This window comes from Pinus tabuliformis, chromosome 5_2 (genome assembly GCF_031772625.1).
Source record: "Pinus tabuliformis cultivar Carrire ecotype Pingquan chromosome 5_2, CPIR1, whole genome shotgun sequence".
Classification (NCBI taxonomy): domain Eukaryota; kingdom Viridiplantae; phylum Streptophyta; class Pinopsida; order Pinales; family Pinaceae; genus Pinus; species Pinus tabuliformis.
The window spans coordinates 572234383-572246759 of NC_142306.1; the positions used below are offsets into that span (position 1 = coordinate 572234383).

The 12377-nt window shown below is 35.4% G+C and overlaps 1 pseudogene; it reads left to right on the forward strand.

Moving 5' to 3' along the window:
• Positions 1-12074, forward strand: part of LOC149160269 (LRR receptor kinase SERK2 pseudogene) — a 29821-nt pseudogene extending 17747 nt beyond the window's left edge.
• The last annotated feature ends 303 nt before the right edge of the window (positions 12075-12377 follow it).

Below are 12377 nucleotides of genomic sequence, written 5' to 3' on the forward strand. Positions count from 1 at the left end.
CACGTCTTTTCCATGATGTGCCTCTTCAATTACTCAGTCGGTTCTGTTAAACATGACAATGACAGAGACAGAATATGAATGATAAAAATTGAATTGTCTTTATTATTCATATTGATACATATCTATAGTACAATGGTGTGACCCTTGGATTCATATTCCAGGTGGTCTTTTGGACTCCAGTGGCTATTCACATTCCACACAAACCCATAGAGGATTCGGTGTCCAACATGCCCCCCCTAATCTGAAGGGTTATGTATGAGTCCAAGAAGAGAGTTCTAATACAAAATGTGAAAAAATGCATGGCAGTACTAGGCTGAATGTGCTCTCTAAAATGTTGGTATAAGGGGGGTGGTTTAAGGATGACCACCAACATTGGAACGCTTAGTGCAGTTCCCGAAACTCTTCCAAATCTAGCATGAAGTTGAGGTCTTCTACTAGAGGAAGTGCTCATGTTTTGAAGAGGGAAACATTCAACCTTGAAAGGGAGGTTTCAGCGCGCATAAAAAGGGAGAACCTCAACCTGAAAAGGGAGGTCTCAACCGGTGATGGTTTAAGGATGACCACTAACTCTAGAATGCTTAATGAAATTCTTGGAACTCTTCCAAAAATGCCCAGAAGCTGAAGTCTTCTGCTAGAGGAAGTATCCCCAAGTCTTTGAAGAGATGTCTCAACTCTGCATAGATGGTTTAAGGCTGATCATCAACCGAAGGCATGCTCAGGGGAATCTTTGTATTTGGCTACAACTTTGAATCTGGTATGGTAGGTTGTGGGTCAGGCTCACTTGATGTGGCTTTGAAGCTTGTAGATGACCATCACTTCCCCCCCGTCAGATACAAGGTGAGATGATGGAGAAAACTCAACTGCAAGATTATTCAATACTCTAAACAATGTAAACTTTGAAACGAGAACTATAAACTCAAAATGGGAACTCTAGCAAAAGAAATCCCCCAAAAACATGAAAAATCAACTCAAAAATGAAAAGTGTTGATGCTAGAATAATATTTTTTTTTTTTCTAGGGTAAATTTTCAACATTTTTTTTTTAAATGGCAATGAAAACCACTTTTTTGTGCAAAAATTGTGCAAAAACACCTTGAAAACGAAAAGTGTTGATGTATTGATGTTGAAATAATGTTTGTTTTTTTTTTTTTTTCTTTTTTTTTTTTCCAGGATAAATTTTCAACATTTTGAAAAAATGGCGTAAAAGATTTTATCATGACTCCGGAAAACATTAAAATTTCAAAAGAATAATGGAAACATAAATTAAAAAACAAAAACAATAAGAAAACAAAGACAAAAACAAAAACAAAAAAAGTTAACAAAAAAAAAGAGTAAATAAAAATATATATTAAAAAAAAATAAAAAATTAAAAAAAATACAAAGAAATAAATAATAACAAAAACATGTTTTCTAAAAAAAGCAAACAAATAAATAAATAAATAAAATACAACAATTTTAAAAAACTATTAAGAAAATTAAAAATTAAAAAATTAAAAGCAAACTTGATTTAAAAAATAAATAAATAATAAATAAATAAATAATTTAAAAACATAAATAAAAAGAAACTAATAAAAATTAAAAAACTATTAAAATTAAATTTTAAAATTTTAAAAAACATAAAAAATATAATAAACATTAAAAAAAAAACATACTTAATTAAAAATTTTAGAACATTAATATTAAAATCTTAGGAAAAGGAAAATTATTAAAAACAAAATTTGTAGGGTGGGGTTGAAATTTGATTTTGAGAATCAGATCTGATTCTAAGAATCGGATTTAAGCTCTAACCACTAAAAAAAAAAATTATTAACATATTAAATTTTTTTGTTTATATATATATATATAGAAAAAGGGGTGTGGCGTTGGGTAGGGGGAGCTACACGTAGATCCATCTGCCCAGCACCCCCTGGGCCCTTGGGCAGGGCTGAATTCTGATACCAGACTTCAACCCCACCCAGGGATGCGCCTCCCCGCGCCCCTGGGTGGGGCTGAAATCTGATTCTCAGAATCGGATTTCAACCCCGCCCCCTTAAAAAAAAAAAAAAATTATTTTTAACAAAAAAATATTAATTATTATTATTATTTTTTTTAATGTGTGTTGGGCTGAAATTCGATTCTTAGAATGGGATTTCAGCCCTACCGTCAATTTTTTTTCTTTTTTGTTTTTTTAAGATTTTAGCATTAATGTTCTAAATTTTTTAATTAGTTCTGTTTTTTTTTTTTTTTGAATTCGATTTTTTTGGTTTTTTATGTTTATTAAAAAATTTTTAATATTTTTTTAAAATTTCAAATTTAATTTTAACAGTTTTTAAACCTTTGTTATTTTTTATTTTTTATTTTTTTAATTATTTAATTTTTTTTTTAATCATGTTTTTATTTTATTTTATTTTTTATATTTTTAGTTTTTCTTCAATTGTGTTTTAAAATTGTTGTATTTTTTATTTATTTATTTTTATATGTTAAAAAAAAATCAATTTTTTTATCGTTTACAAGATTATATATATATATATATATATATATATATATATATATATATATATATATATAGATATTTTCTTTTTTATATATATTTTTATAAGTAATCAACATTTAAAAAACAATTGGACATAAAAAAATTTAAAGTGTCAAAAAATGTAACATTTAAAAAAATATCCACACTTAATACATTAGAAAATATAGAGTGTCAAAAATAAGCCCTCTAAAAAAAGGGGTTGATGTTGCATCAATACGTTTCAAAATCAACATGAAAATCACTAACATCTAAAAACAAATATTTATATTTCATACATAAGAAAATTTAAAGTGTCAAAAATATGCTTCGAAAAAAAAATATATGTATTCTGCATCACCACTTTTCAAAATCGATTGACTTTTTGCTACCTCAACGAAACGGGTAATCGTATCAGTTCCCGTTTCAAAGTTTACATTGTTTCTAGAACAAGTTCTGACATATGACTGAAATATCTTCTTGCTTGTTGAAACCCATTGACAAGAAGCGATCCACCCAAGATGAATCTTTGTTCTTGCAATAGGCTTGTTTTTGAAGCATATGTTTGAAGAGTGAGTGGTGTTATGACAGTGCTTACATGGATGAAGATCAAAACAATGATCTTTCACATAGCCAACTCTGTCATAATGTTGCCATTTAACAATCTGTTGTGGCTGTCATGGAAGAGGACCGGAATCTGAAATAGTTGAAGGTGAACTGTCATGAAGAAATCCAACACTTTGAAACTGGATGGGCTTTAAGTAATCTGGAATATGAAACAACACATCCTTGTCATATCCAAGACCAATTATGTGCTTGTTATGGAAAAGATCTTCCCAAGGTTTGATGATTGGCTTGAGAAGTGCATGCTGAATTTTTGCTCTTGCATTAGGCACTGAATCAATCTCAACTTTATATTCTGGGTGTTGATGGGAGTTTGCCTCAATCTTGAACAAAGGATTGTTCTGAACAGAAAACAATTTAGAATGATAACTCCTCTGTTGAAGCTCATCTCATTGTAGTTGTGACTCAAGTTGCAAAAAATCAATATTTTCTTGTGCATTTTACAGGTAGGTTTTAATGTCCAAAAGAGTGCTTTTACTGATTTCTACCATCCCATCAACCATGGAATGTATTAGACTATTCAGTAATTATAATATGTCACTCATTTGATCCATTTCACAATAATTGAAGTAGAAAAATGGTGTTGGCTTCAACTACAAATGTACAGATAAAATGATAAATAACTCTCGCCACTAAATAACTACAACTATAAGATGAGTAGCAAGCTACCAACAAAACTGTGAAAAATAAGTTCCCTGAATATTGCACCGTCTTCACCTTGGGTTGGACTCTTGACCACGTCCAATGCTATATATGAAGAAAAACAAATTTGAACATCCCCAAAACAATAAGGCTGTGAACGAGCTTTACCAACACCTATAGATGTGTAGTTGACCAGATCGTCTACTTTTGGTCATGTCCAGAGGCGAACTTCATCATAGGCTATGGGGATTCTGACATGGCGTCCCAGTGGGCTAGAAGCAGGAGGCTTCATGGCTTCTCGTCTCCCAATGAAACCCATCAACGTTGCTCGCCAACACATTCACAGTCATCTTCAAGATGTGTAGTTTCTCTCTTTAGTTTGCTTACGAAGATAGTGAGCACGGGAGTAGACAACATTCAAGTCTTTCCAACCGATCATCTAGCTGGGGCAGAGATTAAAAAGGATTAGCATAACTTTTGGCGTTTGTTTAAGCTTATTGCATGCAAAAGTTCCCCCCTTCCTCGAGCTTTAAGCAAAACAACCTTCACAGACCTTTTTTGAATTAATTTGTCCATGACAGGTCAAATTCAGCTGAGCTACCCCGATTTATTTACCTCAACTTTATCTCAGTTCTACTAAATGACTGAAATTTAACACTTCCTCTGTAATGCCCCACTTAAATCTTATCCTACAAATTTTGTTAATGTGTACATTATCTGAAAATATTGAGAAATATTGGTCTAATATAAAATTCATGATTTCCATTATTCAAATTCCCCACTTACCTTCTCAAATTGAATATTAGGTAGGATATGGTCTCCTTCCAATATTTCAAAATATATGTATTCCTCTCACATTCCCCAATGTACCCTCACATTTACTTAGGAGAAGACATAGTCCTCTCCATTTAACTATTAATATATATATATATTCACCTCACATTCCCAAATGTACTTTTCAGATTTACTTGGGAGAAGACATGGTCCTTTCCCATTAAATTCCCAATTTTATATTCATGTCACATTTCCAAATGTACTCCCAGCTTACTTGGGAGAAGAGAAGTCAATTGTAAGGATGGATGAGAAGTTAATGACATTAATGAGAGGTGGTTGAGATGGAGAAGGGAAGGAGGGTATAAAAAGAGAAGGGGGAAGGAAGAAAAGGGGAGGTTAGGGTCTTTCTTATGATTGTGGGGGTTGGTTGTGATTGTTTGGGCTTGTTGTGTTTTTTTGGAGACCTTAGGAACCTATGGAGGTTTCTTGGGTTGTTGAGAAGAGGAAATTATTGTTATCTTGGTTTGGATCTTTCATTTGGACACACACACTACATCTGGTTGGACTTGGGCTCGGAGGGCTAGGGAACCTGTGGAGGTTTCCTGGGCTAGGGATTATTTCCTAGTTGGCTGGGAGGTAAATCCGGTTGGGTCCGTAAAGAGGAGCGTTCAGCAAGAGCAACAAGACAGAGGTATCTCCTTCAGCCACTGGTACAGGTATTCCTCCATAGACTACTCTTGTAAAGTTAATTAGAATGAAATATTCACCTTAATTTATGTTGATTATAATGTAAATGTTAAAATTTTATTTGTTTAAAAGCCGTGTAAGTAGGTAAGTTAAAGCCTCTTATCGCATTTAATTTAGAAGAAATTAGATCTATTAACAGACCCTAGGGAGGTCTCTTACACATGGTATCAGAGCTTTGGTTCAAAATCTGGACCCAAAGCCCACTAAACCCCAAATACCGCTAGAAGGAGGGCTTGAACCTCCGACCTTGTGGCTGTTAAGATGTTGTGGCTAACAGCCACACGCTCTAACGAACTGAGCTATTCCTGTAGTTCATTCTTGTTTATGGCTCTGACCATTGGCCCAGGTGAATGAATTATTAATCAGCCATGGAGATGATGCCAAATGGTTCTTATGAATGGTAAAATTTTGGGTCCCTCTTCCTCATTCATCAGCATTTTACACTTCGTTGTAAGGTTCACTTTTCACTGTAAATTGTCTCACGACCATTACAGATCTATTTTGTTACGGGAGAGGTGACAATGTGGGTTCAGAATGAACGAATTTTCTTTGTATATGATGTTTTCTTAGTTCAGAGATTGCAAGTAGGTTTGTAGAGGGAAGGTGTATCAATTACCATGCTGTGTTGTTGGGTCTGCATTGAAAGCTCACAGAATGTTGACGAGGTCTGTTGTTGGAGAGACGATGAAGTACATCATTGGGAAGGATGTTCGGAAAATGCTCAAGCGAAAAGACAGCGACACTGGAGAACGCGCTATGCAACTGTGCCCCTTTCCCTTGATGAAACCATTTGGATTTTAGGAAAATTAGAATTAGGGCTTCTAGTGAGCTTCTGTATGCTTGGTTTGAGGACATGGCTTCTGGCAAGTCTTGCCTGCTTGACTGGAATTAGGGAAATTATATATTTTACTCTTTGGCATCCTTTGTCCATGCATGGATTCATCTGCATACGTCTTGTTTGCGAGGAAGATGACTTTATGGAGTTTGAATTCCTGATCACTGGCTTCCAATTCGCACGCTTTAATCACTTGTCTGAACCCACTTGATTGGAATTTGTATCCAAGTATTTATTCTAGGATACCCATGTTTGAGCCAGCTAAAAATCAAATTCAAAGTCAAAACCCACTTTGGCATTGCAGACACGCATTGCAGAAGGATATGGCATCAGTGCGTCCATCCCATTTCTTCTTATGGCTATGTCTATTGCCTTTCTATTTCTCAGACGCAGAAGCCCATGGTCGCGGATCGGCTCTTAACGTGACTCTGTTCAGTTAGATTTAGGGTTTATAGATAGAGAACCCTATGTATATGCTCATTCTCGTGGTGTATACGATTATGATTTGTTGGTATGTGTTTTTGATTTGTATTCTGGCTGAGAAAACTTTGTCCCTGTGTATACATACTCTTTTTTCGTATGGCTATTTTTGTCTTAACTTTTGTTGTGGATAAATTATCCGCTAAGGCCCCGGTACAGAAGAAAATAGAAGAAATGGGGTTGCAAACCCTGCACGGGTTACTTGAAGAGGGGTAAGAAGAGCAATATAAAGGAATGTCGTAGGTTTTGTAACCTCTATGGATCGTTTTAATGGGGGAAGACAACTTGTTGATGGGTGTTGAGGTTGGCTCTTGGTAAGAGAGCTCCAGGAATGCCCTCTGAAGTTGTAGAGGGTTTGAAGAAAATACACTGCCCAACACAAAACGATTGGCATTCGAAAGCAGAAAATCTTAACCAATGACTGGCAATGGTACTGTGGATACATTCACCTTCCTTGTGCATCGCTTGCCTAATTTCATTCCACTTTAGGGTTTTATTTTCTCTTTTTATTTTTATTTTATTTTCAAGGAACGGGCCATTGCAATGAAGCTTTAAGTTCTCAGCGTTTTGAAATTTTGTTCAACTGTCTAGGAGTCTCTTATCATTAGTTGAGACGTTAACAGAAAATTTCAGCTGCAATGTTAGGATAGTCATTATGAGATTACCCTGTAAAGACGAAATACATTATTTCGAACTTGGTATGTATTTAATTGTAGGCAAAAAAAAAACCGCAATTATGCCATTTTGCGATGATTTGTTTGTTTTAGAGAAATTGTGGTGAACAATGTTTAAAACAATAGCCGAGAGTAATATATTTATAGAAGAATTTCATTTATTTTTGGTCTTAGGGTTCGTTTGAGTCTAATAAACTTTATTTTTTGAATTTATCATTTCTCTCTTTATTATCCGGATCGTCCTTTGAGACTTGCCCATACATATGCAATCCTATATTGGGGTGCTTTTACGCGGATCTGCGTTCTATTTCATATGTTATGGATGGCATAATTTTGTCACGTAATTGTGTTGGGGAAGTATAGATGGTTCCACTAAAAGTCAGCAGCAGTAGGTAGAGTAAAATGCAACAGGAGCGATACATAATGTTGAAAGAGTCTTGGTGTGTTACTAGAAACTTGACCCAGAGACTGGTTTCTTGTTCAGTTCGTTTCATTCCTCTGGCACGACAGTACATTAGTACATTACTAGTCATTTTTATGTACATAGTGTATGATGGGAGGGGAGGTGGATTTGCATGTTTAGCAGTTGAAAGTCTCTAGCCACATTTTTCTTTCCCTTCCTGTTGCCTGTTCTTTTCCCCTTTTTCTACTTCTAGTATTTCAGTTGTGCCTTTTTAGAGGAGTCGTTAATTCCATTTCAAAAGTTGATTTATGTTCTCGGACTTGGATTAATCCATTCCGAAAGTATCGACTTTGAAAAGTGCAAATATCTTCACCAACCTGCGACCAGACTATTGAGAGTGTGCCCATCCTTGGTAAGCAAATTACCATCATTTAATGGCTCAAGTTCAAAAATATTTCCATAAGCTGCCTTGTCCAAAAGTTAAACACTTCGGACTGCTAGCTTGCCGTCTAATTACATTAATAGTGATGGACACGAAATAAGCAGTAGTACCTTAACTGAAATTCGAAAATTAAGTTAATAACATATATGGCCCACAGATAATCCTTGATCTTGTAGTGTGATGTAATCCTTTTTATCTGTGTAATAGTTCTCAGTGGTCACTGTCTATGGATTTGGGTTATTCGGGTTGTTGACACAAAGGATTATTAATCCCCGTCTTTTGGAGTATTTCCAAGGTTTGTTCAAATATTTTTCCCCTTTGAAACATTCTTCACTGGGGTGACCAGTGGAGTTGTAATGATTACAAATTTTATAAGCTCCCTTGCCAATTGGCTTGGGTCTATAGTGAAATATAGAAAGTTGGGTAAACTTGCCATTAAAGGGCAGGATGACACTGTAATATGAAACCACAGGTATAATAATTACATTCTATGAGCACCATAGAAAGAGAAAAAAAAAAAATCCTCATTGTGAATTTTTTTTTTGTTGTTGCAGAGTTCTTTTTGAGTTTTTTTGCTTAGTCTGAGTTGAATATGTACGCTTGGTTTAGTCCATACAAGGGTACCTCAAAGAGGTCAAAGTGATTTTTTATGAGTTGGAGTTGATGGCAGCTGGTGGCATGTAGGGTTTGCTTACAAATTTTCATCCAACAGTTTTATTATTATTATTATTTAAAATTAGGTTGCTTTTTAGGTCGTTTAAGAGAATGGTCATAAAAGATATCAAGGTATTTTAAATTACCTTTAGAGATCTGCATAACTGAGATCAGGATTTGATCGATTCTAATTACATTTTCAAAGTTTTTCTACCCTACATTTAGGGGACTACTAATATGATTGCAGGAATCTTAAAAGGAAAGAATAGTAGGGCAACTTTTAGACCCGTGGATACCATCATGTAATGTACTCTTTGAAAGATCTCCCAACCTTGAGGGTAGGAATGCCACCTGGCTTTGAAAGATTCGAGATGAATTTGAATTTTGAACCCATTAAATTTTAAGGCCATTAAAATTTGTACGTGCATGCAATTAACTAATGCAGCAGAAATAAACATCCATAAACTCATTTAAACCAGGGATTCCATTTTGAATTTCATTTGTAAGTCTATTGTTATGCTTGAGACTGAAATCATGATAATGAATTTTCTTACCATAGTGCTGGAGTTAGTCATACTAGGATGGTTGCTAGTTTCATGGGAATTTAATTAGCGGTCAACACTCTGTCTTGTTGCTGTCAGTAGGTCCAGTTAATGCATGTATGACCGTTGTGTTTTTATAAGTGACACATCCATTGTGGTTAAACATCATTTAATGGTCATCCTCATTGTAAAATTGCACATGATGACCCTATTGATAAATCTAGCATTGGAATGGCATTAATGAACAACTCCTACAGTTTACTAGGGCACTCTGGTTTCTACCCTGTCTAAGATTGTCATGTACGTTTTGTGAGTGCTAATCTTATTAAAGCCTTTATATACAGGCTCTAAACTGTTAACATAGAACTACCTTGTTTTATCCTATCTCTTGCGTTTCCTTATGTGTGTGTATCTCTCCCTTCTGTTTGTGCTGCTTTTAGTGTGATGCTTTTGGTTGGAAGAAGAAGGGTACAAGTCTATTAACCCAGGAAACGACTCAGCTATCCATTCAGGGAGGTCAAGGAATACAGGCAAAAGCAACTCTAGAAGTTTTGGAGAAAGGCAATACTGGGCATATTGACTCTTGAGTGATTCTTTTACTAGACATTTAAACCTTGGACACAAAATTACCCAGCAGAGATTTACATCACTGATGATCTTATGCATTAAATCCAAGTACTTGACTCCCTTCACGGTGAATTATTGTAATAGTGATTTTGGCTTAAATAGACTACATGTCCATCTGATTTGGACCATACAGGATTGAGAATATTTTATAAGTGTCTATTATTTATTGCTGATGATGCTCAGGCAGACTTCATAAAAGTTTAAAACAATTGATGACCTGTGATGAACTTGCTGAAATTCCCTTTATAGTACGTGCTTCATTTCTCTCGAGTCTTATCTAAGCATGTTGCTAAATTTCTAGCTGTTTTGTGGCTATAGATGGTATTGAAAATATTTCGAACTCTGGTGTCTGGTAGGTCCCACGATTATCTAGAACAGAAAGTATCCTTCTGGAAATGACTGCTAGTTGTCATATTCGAATCGCAGAACAATTGAGATAGTGGCCAGTAAAGCAATTGGATAATATGTACCTATTTAGAAATATATTTAATCCAAAGAAATATCATGATAAAAGGAATCATCTGTTACTGCAGGTTATTTCACCTTGTCTATGTAGCAAGATCAAAATTAAATTTGTCAGTAGGGCAACCGATATTGACATGCTTTTCAAGCTCATAAGTGATTCCTTGAGTTCTGAACTATTAATTGTCCATGACCTATCTTTTCGAATTGTTGCAATTAACCCTTACAGGGGTTAGTTCCGGTAGTTGGTTAGATTTTAGATTTATTATTGAGCTTTTGGCTTGCTTCGAGATTTTTGAATCTGGCTATGGGAAGGTTTGAATAGCTAAAATTGGTATTGCTACTAATAATTACAATTCTTGTATTTCTTGGCTATGACTACTCTTGTAGCTAGACTCTATCCTTGAAACAGAGTATGATCATACACATCATATATGCAGTTGTAGCAATATGAAGACTAATGAGTTACAAGTAGTTTGTAACTAAACTCAGAGATATGCCAAGGCCAACATCAATGCAATAAGGGAGAAGTTTTTGTTGATGTCTCTGGTGAGGATGATAAAAAAATCGCTTTTGGGCAGTTAAAGAGATTTTCATGGCGTGAGTTGCAGTTGGCAACTGATAATTTTAGTGAGAAGAATGTTCTTGGGCAGGGAGGTTTTGGCAAAGTATATAAAGGAGTGCTGGTAGACAATACAAAGGTTGCAGTAAAACTGTTGACTGACTATCATAGCCCTGGTGGGGAGCAAGCATTTCTATGGGAGGTTGAGATGATTAGTGTGGCAGTCCACTGCAACCTTCTGTGCTTGATAGGATTTTGTGTTGCACCATCAGATCGGCTTCTAGTCTATCCATATATACAAAACCTTAGTGTTGCATACAGGCTAAGGGAGCTCAAACCTACGGAAAAGCCATTAGACTGGCATGCTCTGAAAAATGTAGCCTTAGGTGTAGCCCATGGTTTGGAGTACCTTCATGAGCACTGCAATCCTAAAATCATTCATCGGGATGTGAAAGCTGCTAATGTCTTGCTAGATGAAGACTTCGAAGCTGTTGTTGGTGATTTTGGGCTAGCAAAATTGGTTGATGCTGGGAAAACTCATGTTACAACTCAAGTCTGTGGAACCAGGGGTCACATTGCTCCTGAATACTTATTAAATGGAAGATCCTCAGAGAGGAAAGATGTTTTTGGTTATGGTATTACTCTTTTGGAGCTTGTCACTAGACAACATGCTATAGATTTTTCACGTTTCGAGGAAGAGGATGACGTTCTATTATTGGATCATGTTAAGAAGTTACAAAGAGAGAAAAGAATAGATGCTATTGTAGATGCAAACCTAAAGCAGAACTATGATGTAAAAGAAGTTGAGGCAATGATTCAGGTAGCATTGTTGTGCACACAGACCTCACCAGAAGATCGACCCAAAATGACAGAAGTTGTGCGCATGTTGGAAGGAGAGGTTTTGGATGAACATTGGGAAGAGTGGCAGCAGATTGAAGTCATTCGTCGACAAGAATATGAACTGATGCCTCGAAGGTTTGAGTGGGCTGAGGATTCTGTATATAACCAGGATGCAATTGAACTCTCTGGTGGAAGATGATCAACATGGGCTTTGGTGTCTCATATTTTTGTAACTTGGAACATTTTACAATTTTCTTCAAATATATCATTATTGGGACTGTAAAAGCGGTTTTTTTTTAAGGTCGTCAGATTTTATTTACCTATTCTTTCACTTTTGTATGTAAGGTGTGACTGCTTGTTCAACGATACTCAAATGCATTTTAAATCCCTGCTTCATCAGTAGGAAATATCCAATCATGCTATTGTTCATTTGCAATCGTGTACATTAGATATTCACCTAGGTATCCTTGAACATCTGAATACCAGGAAAGATCTAGATTATGATGAGGAAATTATATCCAACAATATTATGGTGTTTGCATTTATCATGGAATACTAATCTCCAAAGCTGGTGGTTTGAATT